At 43.8% G+C, this 15,839-nt stretch overlaps 1 protein-coding gene across 5 annotated transcripts in view; it reads right to left on the bottom strand.

Annotated features, from left to right (window-relative positions):
* The window catches only part of BLNK (B cell linker), a 94,164-nt gene that overhangs the window by 66,438 nt on the left and 11,887 nt on the right, over window positions 1-15,839 (bottom strand). The window contains exon 1 of one of the 5 annotated variants that reach the window (XM_083443521.1): window positions 8,191-8,248. The exons of the other annotated variants lie outside the window; for them this stretch is intronic. The gene's annotated coding sequence lies outside the window, so the exon portion shown is untranslated. Of the gene's footprint in view, window positions 1-8,190; window positions 8,249-15,839 lie in introns of those variants that run through there. 5 annotated transcript variants of the gene reach the window in all.

Genomic DNA, 15,839 nt, shown 5'->3' with positions numbered 1-15,839 from the left:
AGTGCTCTCCTGATAGCTGCACTGCTGCTGCTGCTCACCACGATCAAGGTGGGGTGGGCCAAGGCAACAGTGAGGTTGGGAGAGCTCTGGGCTGGCAGTGGCAACATCCTGCAGATGTGCAAATATGTATAGCCACTGCCGACCTGGAGCTCTTGCTGACAGCTCCCCAGCACCAATGGACACATGACCAGCACTGCACTGCATCCAACTCAGCCCACTGCTGGATGGAACTTAATATGCAATGTGTGCATTCCTAATCAGGTAGCAATGCTAACTATCAACTGCATACTTAAGCCTTTTGCTTGGGAGGTTAGGCCAGTTAATAGACAATTCTGGGGCAGCTGGATCAATCTCTGACTCTTGATTTGCAGTGAGCCCAAATATTTCCATGGAAACCTGGCCTTCTGGACATACCTGGCACCAAGAACAAGAGATAAAGCCAAATCTTATGGTTTAAATTTGTATTTCAATGTTTTTACTATTACTGTTACTGTTACCTGCTCAAAGAACTTAGTGATTTGGGAGGGGGCAACACAGCTTCAGATGTGCCAGGGGTACAGAACAGGCCATCTAGTTATTATTGCCCTCCACCTCAAACCATCTCAGACCACTGGCCATTCTGGCTAGGGCTGATGAGAGTTGGAGGGGCAGCAGGCTTCTGCCATGCTGTATTAGAATGCTGCCCGCTGTCTCCTGGTAGACTCCTGGTACATTAGGCTGAGAGATGGATATTGCCTAGACCCTAGGCAATATCCATCTCTCAGCCTAATGTACCACATAGGGCTTAAATAGGGATAAAATGGAAAGGGGGAGGGGAAGAAACTCCTATTTACTGCCTTGAGTTTATAAGAAAAGTGGTACAGGAAAAAAAAGATGATAACACAAAATGGTTCAAATGTGGCTTTATCCCAGTAGCCTCCTCATTTTTTATGACTCCCCCCCCCTTTAGCTTGACAAAACTTTTCACTTCCTGCCTTTCAGCCTCTTGCAAGAAAACGCTCTAAAGCCAGGGTGGGGAACTTGTGGCCCTATGGATATTTCCCAGTACCTAGTACCTCTAGGCAGCATGACCAATGATCAGAGATTATGGGAATTGTAGTCCAGTAACATCAGGATAGTCACACCTTTCCCAACCTGTCAGTCTGTGTGTGTCTTTGGATCTTTCAGGAGAAAAAGGCAAAGTCAAGAGCCCCAGCAATGCAGGGATCATACAGGGCTTTGGACAGCTCCAAGTGGCCCTCCTAAATCAGCCATAGGAGGTGTTTTTGGAGGAAGCTATAGCCAAATGAAGACTCATGTCCTCTGAGCAGGCCTGGAGTGTAGCAGGCTCCACCTCCCTAGAGGAGCTGACTTGCTGGTTCAAGGGCCGTCACCTTATTTTGTAGTCTTTAGCTTCTGAAAGGCTGAGGAGGCAGAGATGCTGAGGACTCATTCTCCGAGTCAGAGGGTAATGGCAGGACAGTGTCCTCCAGCTGGGAGAGCCCTGGATGTTCTCCCAGCTGGCCATTTCCCCCTTGGTATCCTGAACTTTGCTCTCATCTGAGTACTGGGTCATGGGCCATGAGATTTCCCTGCTCTAAAGACCTGCGTTTGCTGAGTTCAACTACAAGCTTCCGCATTTACTGAGCCAAGGCAGTAAAGTATTTGGCCTTTACTGTATATGTTTTGCATGCTGCTTGCACCAGAAGGAAAGGGAAATCTATCTCCACTCTTGTCAGGCAATTTTAATAGATGTTCCATATTGTTACAGGTCACCCCAACCCCTGCCCAGCTGTGCACAAGATTCCAGGTGTCTTGGCATTTAACCAGGGTTCAAAAATGAGGCACAATAGAGATTGAAGTGTCTTTAAGAGATATGGTTTTAATTTCACAGATATATAACCTGAACCTGCTTATGGAGGAGCTCACAGCAGCAGTGCCCAAAACATGCCAACTTATTCCATAGTATCAGTATCTTTTCTTCATAGCCTCTCCTGCTCTGCAGGATACTTGCCAGCTTAACTGTTCCTCTCTGCTTCCTCATTACAACCCTGCCAACCCCCTTCCCTAAACTAAACCCTTGTCATGAACTGGCAGGATGAAAGGGAGGAGGAAAAGGATCATGACAAGAGGCGTAGCCAGGCCTGGGACACACAGGGGCAAGCAGGAGATGGGGAAGGAAGTACTCACAGTGTGAGGGAGGTTGGCAGGGGGGTGGAGGTCAATGCACAGGAACCAGAGCAGCAGGACCCATCCTCAGAGCCAGAGGGGGCCCTATTTCCATGAACATGGCAGACTCTGAGATGTAGGGAGCAGCAGGAGAGGTGCTCTAGGAGGCTGAGGCAGGCAAGGGCCCATAACCCAGCTCATTAGCTGGCCAGGTGGGGCTCATTAGCTCTGGGAGGATAGTTGTGATTCCTCAGCAGGAGCAGACTCTGAGCAGGTGAGGGTCACATGCCTCATCAAGCCCAGATGCTGCAAAAGGGAAGCAGAGCTGAGGTGCTGTGTCTGCTGAACTGCCCTTGTTGATGGACCTTGGCCTCTATGGGACTGTGCTGTGGGTTTGATGCTGGACTGTATCCTGACTGCTGGACTTGGTTTCTTGGATTGACCTTGGACTGCATTTCCTGACCTTTGGACTTTGCTTGTGTGGCTTGATCCCTGGACTTGACATACTGACTTGCTGCCAGGTAGGCCAGGGGTTCTACAGAGGGAAGACTCCATTCATTTGCATTCCAACACCTATTTCCTCTGAGGCTTTGAACTCCTAAAGGTTAACTCTCCCAGGTGGTCATCTCACAAAGAAGTTTGTCTAACTTCATTAACACTTGTTGATTTGGCGAGGATTACAATATCCAATACAAAACCCAGCAAGTGTGCCTACTTAACTAGCTTTTACAATAACACAGGCTTATCAGTGAGTCCACCACAGCCTTAATACACACTTGGGTATGGCTGTTTCTTCCAAGGAAATTAGCTTTGACACCTCCAAACCTCAAAAAAATCCTAACACCTATAAATCTGTAACAGTGTTTAATGAAATGGGAAGGGCCAAATAGTTCTGGACCAGGTTTCTTTCTCTCTTTGCATCAGTTGCAACATTTATGCAGAACGCTCATCTGTGGCTATAACTTGCAGATCATTTTTGTTTTAAGCAGTTCTTGCTGGCTCTCTAACAAATAAGAATGGAAGTAAATTGTCACCAATGGAAGCTTTCCTCCCAGAGATAATTGCAGTCTCTGAGGCAAGTTTTGTCTGGTTAAATCCCATCCTCATCACCCCTCACCTGCTTCCCTCCTTTGGCTCCTATCTAAATGTTTAAAAATGTATATGTGAAATGCTTATATGCATCAAATGTCCTGTTTAGTTTGGCTCTTATACAAGTGTCTTGCTGCTAAACAAGTCATGCACGTTTGTAAATTTGATTTGTATCAGCTTCATTTTGATTATGTAATTTTGGGGGAGCTAAATTTGCTTCTTTTTTTTTTGCAATAGCCTAATGACTCTTTGAAATGAAACTGATTGGAGCTGAGTGCTGACATGAGAACACAGGTTAAACTCCAGCAGTAGCTGAAGCCAAAGGACTAACACTACCACATCCTTAAGCACCATCATCTTCTGCGGATCCTTCCTCAGTCACTATTCACAAGGCAAACATTTGGATTGGAGGGGAGAGGGAGAATGAGAGTTTACAAGAATTTAATGGAAGGAAGAGCTTGTGACTGAAGACTGTGGTCAGTCACCTCTGTGTTCTAATGAGTCCCTGCTGGCTGAGGGCCTGGGAACTGTGCAGAACCGCTCCCTGCTGACACTGACTGCCAAAGTAGCTGTTTCTCTCTCTCTGTCCCTCCTGTTCTGCATCTGGATGAGAAAAACAAGAAAGTGTGGGAAATAGCTCAGTGGAGAATGAGAAAAGGAGGGGAGTGTAAACAGGAACAACAAGGCATTTTGCTGCCTGAGGCAAAAGACAAGGTCTCTCCCTCAGCATTTCACATACACAGAAGTCAACCAGACTGGAGACCATGTCCTTCACTGCACCTGGGGGCGGCAGGGTAGTAGAAGGGGCTGCAGGCTGGGTTGTGTGGCATACACAGCTGTATCTTCCAACACCCTGCTGCCCCTTCCCAGCCCCAGTGACTTCTGTATGAGGTAGCAGTCTCACTCTGCCTAAGAGTAGGTCTGGCTCTGGTGCTTCCAGATTTGGGTGCTTAGTTTGAAAATGGGTTGTTGAGATATCCTAAATAGGTAGTTGGCAACATTAAAAAACCCAACAACATTGGTTTTTTGTTTTTTACCCAGAAATGATAAATCTGGGTTAAAGGAGGCGGGAGCAAGGAATGCAGGCTGTTATTATGATGTGAATGATAATACAGTGGTACCTGGGAAGTCGAATGGAATCTGTTCTGGAAATGTTCGGAAACCAAGCCGCGGCTTCTGATTGGCTGCAGGAAGCCGCTGCAGCCAATCAGAAGCTGTGGAAGATGCATTGGACGTTCGGGTTCCAAAGAACGTTTGCAAACCTGAACACTTACTTCTGGGTTTGTGGCATTCGGGAGCCAAAACGTTCAAGTCACAAGGCATTTGTCAACCAAGGTATGACTGTATGTGACTTCTGCCACAAATTTGCCAGCATGAGAAGCACCAACTGTCCTATAAGAATGGATTAGGCAGGGGTTGGATGGGACCAAATCTCAGAAAATTTGCTTTAAAAATGGCTGAATTACATGAATTTAAACATTTTGCACTGAAGAACTGGCACCCCATGTTTGGTTACCATTTTTTTGTCTCCACCCAACATATATCTTAAACGTACCCATTTAATATATAAGACAGCCAAGGATGCTGCAAACCTATGCTTTTAGCTGGCTTAGTAAAAATCTACCATGTACTGTATTTAAAAAAGCATAAAAGCTCCTCAGCTGTTTTGTAAACATTATCTGTTGCAGTATGGTGATCATACTATAGCACAGGTGGAATGTGCTACATGACTGAAATACGGCTCCTAGCTAAACATACATTACCATACTTTCTGTATCCCATAATAGCATTTGATACTTTGGGGGACTGGAGAACACTACTGCATTTTAAAAACCAAAACCCTCCCTTCATCAAATGAGTTCTTTATAATAGCAGATAGGCCCATTAAAATAAGTGCAATTACTGATGTGATGAGGATTCTGTGAGCATAAACTGTCTCATGCTAATATTACCATTGCATATCTTTTAGAAGTAAATCAGTCTGAGTGTATGAGCTACATATATATTGGGCTTACCAATACCAGAGCTCAGCATTCTCATTCCTGCTCATGTGTTCATTTTACATGGGAATAGAAAGGGGTGAACCTTCAAGTAAGATACTGCTTTGCATTGGATTTTCCCACACACCTCTTTGAAAACAGGCACAGGCTCAACATTTTCACAAATTTGAACTGTGGAATTACACCTAGAATGAGTGCACCTAAATTTCATTTCTATACCTCAATGTTCAGTAGAGTTTTGCATTACAGACAAAACAAAAACAAAAACACAAAAAACCCCCAGACTGCTGAATGAACCCAGAAGCTTGTCTTTGTTCATCAGTCAAGTAGCCTGGTTCAGAATTCTACTGTGAAGAGGAGCAGAGGAAAAGATCAGGCACTGGCACCCTCATGGCAGCATATAGTGAAACCTCATCTATCCTCTTGCTCTACAAAAGCAGGCTGGCTTCGCCTAACAACACCCCCGCCTTCTACATAGTGCAGTAGAGTGGGTGGGGAGGGAGGGAGGGAGGTAAATTGGTTCAAGACACAGGCGGCAAACGTGTGTAAAGATGGGTTTGGACTACAGCTTCCATCATCCCTGATGATTGGCTATGGTGACTGGTGGGAGTTGGCATCTAACAACTCCCTGAGCACCTGATCCTCATCCCTGCTTCAGGGGATACTTGGGAGGAAGGGTCATGATTGCTCCATTGAAATCCTGTAGTGAGGCAAGATTTAATACTGTCTCAATGGCTTTGTACAACTTCTTCTGCAGAAGGATGGCATTTAGCTGAAGTAGGATTTGAGAATGAGCTGCAAGTGGTTGCTTATGTTGGTTACCAAATCACAACCCATTACGCACCAAGAAGATGTGTACCAGGGGTATTGCACATTTGTTTATTTCAGGCTGCTGTAGACTGCGGGTGTTTACCAATGCATGCGCCCCCTCAGTCTCTTTCTCCCTCCCTCAAAAGCAGTAAATGATATTGAAATTCTACAATTGCTTATGCGCATAAGGCAAGCAGTGCATGGATTTTCACAATAGATTGTGGTTATTCAGCTTCAGCCTCTGTGTTAGGAAAGCTTAAGTAACAGTTTTATTAGGGTATTTGTCAGTGGGGAGCCAATCGTCTTTAAGCAAGAAGAATCAAAACACAGTGTTAACTGGGGGATTTCAATCAATTTTAATTAAAGCAATTTTGTTACCAAACTACTTAATGGCTTACTAAATATTACTAAGCGCTACTTGCCAAAGCAGCTTTTGTTTTTCATTAGTGGCTCCTTGCCATCAGCAATGATCTCATCCCTTCAGATATAAGGTTCCATTTCCTTAGAGCTTCACTACAAATGCCAGCTTTTCTTTTGCAATTAAATTGCTAACTCTCTGAAGAGCAATAAAAAGCTATACTTTCTCTGCTGGCGCAACTTCTCAAATCAGGAAGTAGAAAAACCAATTTCTTAAACGAGCTGCAAATGAGCAGAGAGGGCAGTTATGGGGAAATTACTTTAATGCAGATTTACTGTTCTTTATGAAAAAGACAAAGATTTTCTAAAAAAAAAAAAAGGGGGGGGGGAGCCCGCAGTTCTTGTTTTTACAGATATTGATCTGTAAAATCTAAACTCTCTAAAAACCTCACTGCGAAATTAATAAAATAATGCTGGCTTCTATTTTCAGAGAGTTGTCTGTTTCTCGTTGGCTGCTATGGAAATTAGGTAGGGGACAAAGAATTTGAGGGCCAAGGCACAACAGAGTTCACAAACTGCTATTTCCACCTGATGACATGCTAATAGGCTTTTGATGACCCACCAGACAGGCATTGCACAGTTTATTTGGGTTGCTGGCAGGTTGAAGAGCACTATACTGGGGTGCATTTCCATCTCTTGCAGGAAGAAGCACAAGAAGGGACTTTATTCCTGTTTGGAAATTGGAACAGGGTGGCATAGGAGTACCCCTCGCCAAAGCTGTTCACTCACCAATGCAGATGGCAGCTGCATGATCCAAAAAGGGCTACCGTCTGGCTCTGCCTTCATGCTATGATGCCATCTGGCTTCCCCAGAGCATTTGCAGAGTTAACAAGGGGAACAATAGCTTCTAGAAGCACCCAAAGACAATCAACCACAATTAAATTGAAGCTACTTTTAACAATGAACTTTAAACGTACACATGTGGAATCGAGCATATTGCATTATTTCTTTTCCTTTAGGAGCAGCAAAACCCTTGGACCTTGGCTGATATCACCCAGTCTCCTCAACTCACAGTGTGCCCTAGAATACACCCAACACTCCACTAAATCGGTGCAGTGTAAGGGAATAGTTTATGGTTAGGCAAGATGTCTTTCAAATTTGTTTGTCATTCCTGACCTTTTCATTGATGGGGAGTGGGTGAACCTGTAAGATAGGCATGGGCCCTTCAGTTGTTGCGGGACTGCAACCTCCTCATACCTGATCATTGAGCTCAGGGGACAGGAGAGGACAGCTGGTGTCCAAAAGATTGTTGACTTGAGGGATGGAGATGATGGCGTATTGGGAGACATTTATGTCCAAGTAGGACATCTTCCATCAGTCCCAGTGCTTTGTCCCTGTTGGAACTGATGGACTGGTCTGACGGGTATATGGACCTCCTTTGACATGTAGACTTACTCAATGGAAGTAAATAAGTTCATTGAAAAGCCCATGCAAGTTCCACAGTGGCCCTGCCATGCTCAGTCTATAGAGAGGTGTGTGAAACAAGTCACAGAGGCAGCAAGTAGGGTATACACACATGAGAAATGTGAGGCCAAGAAACAAGTTGGTGACTGATGTCCCAGAACGTAGCAAGACTTGATGAAATTCCTTATTAACTGATTTTTTAACCGACGAGTTTCTTATTAACCGATACCATTACTTTCTAATGTTTTATGATTACAAGGCAATGTTGTCTGCTTTGTAGGATAAGTTATATGCAGAGAAACTAATTATTTGATAGTATTACCTGACATTTTCAGAAGGTAAAATCAAGTTTCTTTGGTTTTCTGAGATCAGTTCATGTGCTTTTTTAATCAAATGTAGATTTAGCAAGCTAAATGTTGTCCAGTTACAAGAATTAGTAGCAGATTTGAATTCCTCATACCCCCGAAATATTTTTAAGCTCCTCCACCACTGAAGCAATTTGCAAAAATTAAGTTTCACCTCCTAAAACAACATGCCCTACGCCATGAGCCCCAAACTGCATGGGCAATGATGAGGGATGATGGGAATGAGCTACCTCTGTAGGAAGCCATTGTTTGTCCCATTTCTTAACATGGTATTTATTTTAGCTTCCAAATGCAACCATTTCTAGTCGTGAAAAGTAAAACCAATCTGGAAGCATTACCAGTGCTGAATGGCGGTAGACAGTGGTTCTGGTTCTGCTTCCACTGTCAGATCCCTCTGAATTACCAGTTGCTGTTGATCTTGTTCATAGGCACCCTGCAGACATCAGGTACCACTGTAAGAGCTAGACTGGCCATTGGAGGAGCCCTTAGAGTGATTCAGCAGGCTCATCTTATGTAAAAGCCAATGAGCGGGGGGGGGGGGGGGCGTGGAGCTGTACAACACTGCCTTGAGCAGTGCAACCCTGGACATAACATACTATTTTATACTATAGTCAGGACAGACATTGGACTGTAGATTGTCCATAGGAGGAATAATGAAGTGAATTGCAGTCAGTGCAGTAAAGATGCAAGTCCCACTATGTTCACTGGAATTAATTTCTGGGTAAGCAAGTATAGGATGGGAGCCTAAGAGCTCTAAAATGATCAAGACATCTAAGCATTTCCTGCTATGCACAGGACTGGGAGAACTTTGGGGACCATATTTTCTCACCAGTCTCTCCCCATGCTGGTTGACACCAGACTGCGCATGTATATATATATATATATATATATATTTGCTTTCGTAGATTTTCACGGGTACAGGAATGCAGGTTTTGGTGTCCTCGGGTGTCTTCCCGTGTAAAAGTTGGGGTGTCTAGGCGACGTTTCGACGAGGTCGAAAGATGACGAGTGAGACCTCGTCGAAACGTCGCCTAGACACCCCAACTTTTACACGGGAAGACACCCGAGGACACCAAAACCTGCATATATATATATATATATATATATATATATGTGTGTGTGTGTGTGTGTGTGCAATCAAATGCAATCAAAATTTGGAACAAGATTACACAATGTTAAAATCTGAACAACCAAACAGGGCTAGCAGGTGGGGGGGGGGACCACAACCCTCCGCAATCGAAGCCTTTCTTCTGTTTCCTTTGAATTTGTTTGTAACGGGGGCAAACTCCCTGGGTTTTAAAATATGGAATGGCTGATAAATATTTTAATAACCTCCTCTGCTTCACTGAGAGGAATGTCTGCTAGTTTTCATTCATTGGCAGAGAATGCTGACAATGGACAGATTGTTCGTGTTTCACCAGGAGTTGCCAGTTCCAGCCCAGTTGGGGACTGCTGTTCCTTTAAGAGCTCCCGCAGAGAAGAAAGCTTGACACAGCCCCTGAGTGGCTCTTAGGCAAATCTCTTAAAGGAATAGTTGTCCCCTTTTGCAGATAGCCGGCAACCCTGAAAAGTCTGGTGGTTTTTGCCTTTTAAGTTGAGAACAATTGCAGGTTGACACTAATTAGTGATTAGGCCTATGCTGATTTCTCTTCTGGCTTCTTCTGTCCCTGCCATTGCTTGTTTGGCTTCATTCATATTCATAGCAGATGGTGTAATTTAGGAGAAGGCAGGATGGAGTCATCATATTAGTGAGGGGAAATCCTGAGTGTTCAGTCTGTACTTTTTCTGTGAAGCCATCAAGGAAGTTCCTTTCCACCTTTAACAGCTTTGCTAGCTAAGCATAATTTTAAATGTAATTTGAGAAGCTCTGACAAGCTTTGTGTGGTTGGAAGTAGGTGCCAAACTATTATAAGAATCATGCGGGCTGGGGAATAATAGTTAGAATAAAAGTGATAATGATTGGCTGCTGTCACCAGCCCACTGGCTTGTCTCGAGGCAAACTTATCTGGTATTATGACAAGAAGAAAAGGAAGGAAAGAGGCACAAGAGAAAATATTTATTGAGGCCAATGTGTTTTGAGCCAAATTCTTCCCCAAAGGCACCATGAATATAAAATGGTGGCTGCATATGTACCATAAATGTAAAGCCCATTTAAAGTACCCTTAAGTGTAGTTTAAGGGTGCTGGGAATTATAGGTCTGTGAGGGGCAAACTACAGTTTCTGATTCTTGGGGAGCAGAAGGTCCCTTGTCTTATCAGCAGCTCTTTGCTGAAGGGGGTGTTGAGAAAAAGTCATAGAATTGCAGTTAAAAGGGATCTCAGGAACCATCTAGTCCAATCCACTGTGATACAGGAATCACAGCTACATACAGCCATCCAACCTTTGTTTAAAAACTTCCAATGAACAAAAGTCTGCCACCTTCTGAGAAATTACAGTAAAAAATGTGTGAGTGCTAGTTAGTACATGAAGGGGTTAAGACCACAGAGCTGTGTTCTTAGACTCGGTTAGGTCACACCCCCTCAATTCAGACAGCATGCTTGAAGCTATTTCTGTATTTTGTACCCAAGCGTATTCTACCTGTGTTTTCCTTGCTGTGGCATGGAATAACACATGAATCAGACCTTTGGGTTTTGTAAGTAAAGTATTTTAAACTTACTTAACAGTGTGTGGTCTGTTCATTGCCCTCTGGCAAACAAAGGGGCGAGTACTGTAAGCCAATATAATAGGGGTCTAACAACCTACATTCCCATGGTATACAGCTGCTTAATTTTCTCCCGTGTGGGTTTTCCCCTACTAGAGAGTGTATAAAACCTGGTGTTTTGAATCCAACTAGTTCTTTTGTTTTCCCACATGTGGATCACAGAGCTCATTATTTTCCTCCCAAAGAAATCTCCTTTCTTGCAATTTGAATCCTTTGGTTTGGGTCCTACCCTCTGAAGCAGCAGCAAACAAGCTCGCTCCATCTTCCATGTGATAGCCCTTTTGATATTTGAAGGTGGCTGTTATATCACCTCTCAGATGCAATACAGAGAAAGTTATTTGCTCTGCCTTAAATCCCACTGAAATTGGTGGGAAAGGTTCTTGCTCTCTTTAAAATGAGAGTTAAGAAAATTACTTTTAAGAACTATGGGCCAGCAACTGGGCATCATTTAATAGATGTAAATGCTGGGTGAATTTTCCAAGTTTCTCTACTGTTGAATGGGATTCTTTTTCTTTTTTCTTTTAAGGGGGGGGGCGTATTTTACAAAGCCACTTACAAGCACCCAGAGTATGTTACCTCCAAGAAACAGCTTTCATCTTACTTGAAAATATAGCTGTAAAACTTTAAGAACAAAGGGTTAGACATCAAAGGATGTTCTTTTGATCTATATTTAATGCGAATATGAGTTATTTATGTTTATTTATTTATTTTTTGCATTTGTACCCTATCTTTTTATGATAAACCATCCTTGCTGTTGTACTAGCATTCCTCTCCCCTCCCCCACTTTTTAATTTGGGTTGGCTTGTTTTGCGTTGAGAATGTAGATGCATTCAGAATGCAATTAGACATATTTGTGGCTAATGATGGCTACTCATCATGACTGATATATATTATGTCCAGTATTGAAGGCAGTATGATTCCGAATGCCCATTTCTGGAGATTATCATGAGTGAGAGAGGACTATTGCACTTGTGGGATTCTCGTAGGCATCTGGTTGCAATGGAGGCTGGTCCATTAGGGTGAAAGGGGCATGGCTCTACTAGCCCCCCTGCCTGCCTTCTGGCTTACAGAAAAGTCAGGGTGCAGCTCTGCCAGTCATTGGCTCTGGCTCCACCTCCTGTTGGCCTCCCTGTTTTCCACAATAACAGCACAATTCAAAGTGTGGGTGCTGACCTTTAAAGCCCTAAATGACCTCAGCCCAGTATACCTGAAAGAGCGTCTTCTGGTGGTTCCTCCCTGTGAGAAGTGAGGCTACAGGGAACCAGGCAGAGGGCCTTCTCGGTGGTGGCGCCCGCCCTGTGGAACACCCTCCTATCAGATGTCAAGGAAACAAACAACTATCTGACCTTTAGAAGATATGTGAAGGCAGCCCTGTTTAGGGAAGTTTTTAATGTTTGATGTTTTATTGGATTTTTAATACTCTGATGGGAGCTGCCCAGAGTGGGAGCCTCCCAGCCAGATGGGAGGGGTATAAAACATTTATTATTATTATTTATTATAGCGAGTGGTGCTAGGACGCAGGTGGCGCTGTGGTCTAAACCACTGAGCCTAGGGCTTGCCAATCGGAAGGTCGATGGTTCGAATCCCCGTGACGGGGTGAGCTCCCATTGCTTGGTCCCAGCTCCTGCCAACCTAGCAGTTTGAAAGCACGTCGAAGTGCAAGTAGATAAATAGGTACCATTTCGGCGGGAAGGTAAACGGCATTTCCATGCACTGCTCTGGTTTACCAGAAGCGGCTTAGTCATGCTGGCCACATGACCTGGAAAAACTGTCTGCGGACAAACGTCAGCTCCCTTGGCCAGTAAAGCGAGATGAGCGTCGCAACCCCCGAGTCGTTCGCGACTGGACAACTATCAGGGGTCCTTTACCTTTTTTATAGCCCCAGTGTATAACAGCCACCATGGTTTAGTTGACCAATTTATGCAACAGGATGCTAGACTAAAGAAGTACTAGTATTTGGTTTGATCCAGAAGGGATTTTCTTACCCTCTCTCACTATCAACATTTAGAGTGAAAACTCCTCATAGGGAAAGGATTGTTTCTGCTTGTTTCCCTGTAAAATGTACATTAACAGCTAGCAGTAGTAGTTGTTGTAGAAATAACTTGCTGATGGATTAGAAACCAGAAAGGGAACTGGTAACTCCCCATTCTCAACAAGGGAATATGGAGGGGGGAGCCCAGGTAAGCCCCATCCTGCATAAGATACAGCACACAGACACCATTTGAATGGCAATCCCATAAAATATTCAGAGGGGACAAGGGAGCTTAGCTCCTAGGCATTGGCTGCTATGATCCCCAACAACTTGAGAAATTATGCTTTCTATTAACCTGGTGCTTTAAAGATTTTTTTGAGCAACAACTAACATTATCCATGGCCATTAGCTATGGTAGCTGGGACTCATTGGAGCTGTAGTTCAACTTAACTGGAGGGCACCAGCTTGGGGAGGGCTGTTTTATTCAGAAACCTTCATAGTTCTCTCCCTCAGGGTTTTTAGTGGTTTTCCCAGTGAGTTTCACAGCTCTTTGCCCCCTAGCTTTTCATATCAGCACAGCTTCAATTTGTGCATACATCAAGAGGTGCCGTTGAGTGGGAATGCTAAAGCTTAAGGACTCTGCATCATACAGAAGCATCTTATAGCAAAATAAAGGCTACATATGCATTTTGGATTAATATCACCCATGGATTAAAAACCCAGCACTGGAAACGCATTAAGCCTATGTGTATATAAGCATCCATTCTTAAGGAAATCAGCCCTGAGTGCTCACTGGAAGGACAGATCGTGAAGCTGAGGCTCCAATACTTTGGCCACCTCATGAGAAGAGAAGACTCCCTGGAAAAGATGCTGATGCTGGGAAAGATGGAGGGCACAAGGAGAAGGGGACGACAGAGGACGAGATGGTTAGACAGTGTTCTCGAAGCTACAAACATGAGTCTGACCAAACTGCGGGAGGCAGTGGAAGACAGGAGTGCCTGGCGTGCTCTGGTCCATGGGGTCACGAAGAGTCGGACTCAACTGAACGACTAAACAACAACAACATATGTGTTGACTTTTTAGATGAACCTTCCATATTTTTGCCCTTTTCTCCTCACTCATTTACTTGGCTTATTACAGATCGATGACAGTTTAGTCATCAACAGTAATGGTTACACAACAATGCTCAACTTGGCTTCTGTCTTATTCTTGTAGGAAGAAATAGACAAAAATATGTCTTCGCTTTTTATAGTTTTACATTCCATTGGAGGCATATCGACATAGCTTGTTAAAGAGACTAAGAGCAATTGCCGAGGAGTGCAAATGTACTCAACTACAGTGGTACCTCAGGTTACAAACACTTCGGGTTACAGACTCCGCTAACCTGGAAGTAGTACTGTTAAGTTGTGGGTGGACATATCAGACAACACAGCAATTCTTCGGACAGCTCTTGTTTATTCACAGAACAGAACAGAAGGGTTCAGCCAGCCTGCTTATATAGAGCTCCACTACAACGCAACAGTAACCACTTTCTGTAACTATCCAATCACTGAACGTCACTTACAATCCCCTATTTGCATATGTGGACCTGAGTGAAAACTATCTACAGTATCCCCTGCTGGCTCAGGGTGAGAACTTCAGTACATAACAAGTACCTCTGGTTAAGAACTTTGCCACAGGATGAGAACAGAAATTGTGCGGCAGCGGCGCAACAGCAGCAGGAGGCCCCATTAGCTAAAGTGGTACATCAGTTGAAGAACGGTTTCAGGTTAAGAATGGACCTACGGAACGAATGAAGTTCGAAACCAGAGGTACCACTGTATTAAATCCTCTAAACTCAGGTTTTAAAATAGGTCTCCTCATTCCGTTTGCTTTAAATGCCGTTTGCTTTAACAACCTTTACTTGTTAGAACCCTCGGCTTCTTTCTTTGAAAAATGCTCATGATAGTGTCACACGTTGCTAGCAATAGATTGCACCAGCCTTTGACTGGGGGCAGATGGGAGTTGCACCAGTCAAAAGGCTTAAAAATGCATCATATAGTGGAGAACAATATGTCAAGGTTAATCCAGAAAGCTTTAACATAAAGAATAACTCTAAGATGAACAGTAGCCCTTCCTCAACACAGCAAACATAGATTGAAAGTGTTTTGAGGCAGATAGCCAAGCACTGTAAATTCTATCTGTATCTTTTTAAAAGGCACCATTCCCTTTCTTTATCTGCAGTAGCTGGCATGCTTACAGTACATTAACTAGGCCACGGTTGTCATTGGTAACATCTAGTAAGCATAAATAATGTAGCTCCCTCCTCTACTTAAAGTATTATTGATGATACATACCTTTATATAAAAACACACACACAGTGAAGCAATATCTTGACAGCTATAATAAAGCATTAGGTTCACACTGAACTGCAAGGCAAGTGTTAAACATGTCCCATCCCACCCTACAATTCTGTCGTTCCTCTTTTAAAACCACAAATCTAGAAGGGGAGATATCTTTCCTCTTTCACTCAATTTATGTTTTGGCCACAACAGCCAGTATAAAGCTGAATGCTGAAAAGTAACTAGGAAATAAGGTAGCCCTTGGGAATGACTCTACATCCAACTCTACCTCAGAAACACCTTTTCACTGTGGTTCTAACTGGAAAGTGAGTTTAGTGGCCTCTGAAATCAGCTGCAGCCTGCAAATGAAGGGCATTGGGACTGTCGATGTAGTGCAAGCACTCCCCAGCCGTAAGGGATGTGGGAAGTAGAGGGAGCCAGGAAATATAAAGCTAGCCAAGGAGGTTAAGAAAGAACTACAGATTAAAAGAACAGGAATAAACAACTCATTGTCTGAAGAGATTCTCCAAGGTTCTAGCACAGCTGTGCATGTGCAGGGATGATGCAAATACTGAGCATGGGGGTTTCCTCCATTTTGTATTTTCTATGTTT

This window comes from Podarcis tiliguerta (assembly GCF_965153285.1).
Source record: "Podarcis tiliguerta genome assembly, chromosome: 5".
Taxonomy (NCBI): domain Eukaryota; kingdom Metazoa; phylum Chordata; class Lepidosauria; order Squamata; family Lacertidae; genus Podarcis; species Podarcis tiliguerta.
This window is presented reverse-complemented; position numbering and strand designations above follow the sequence as displayed.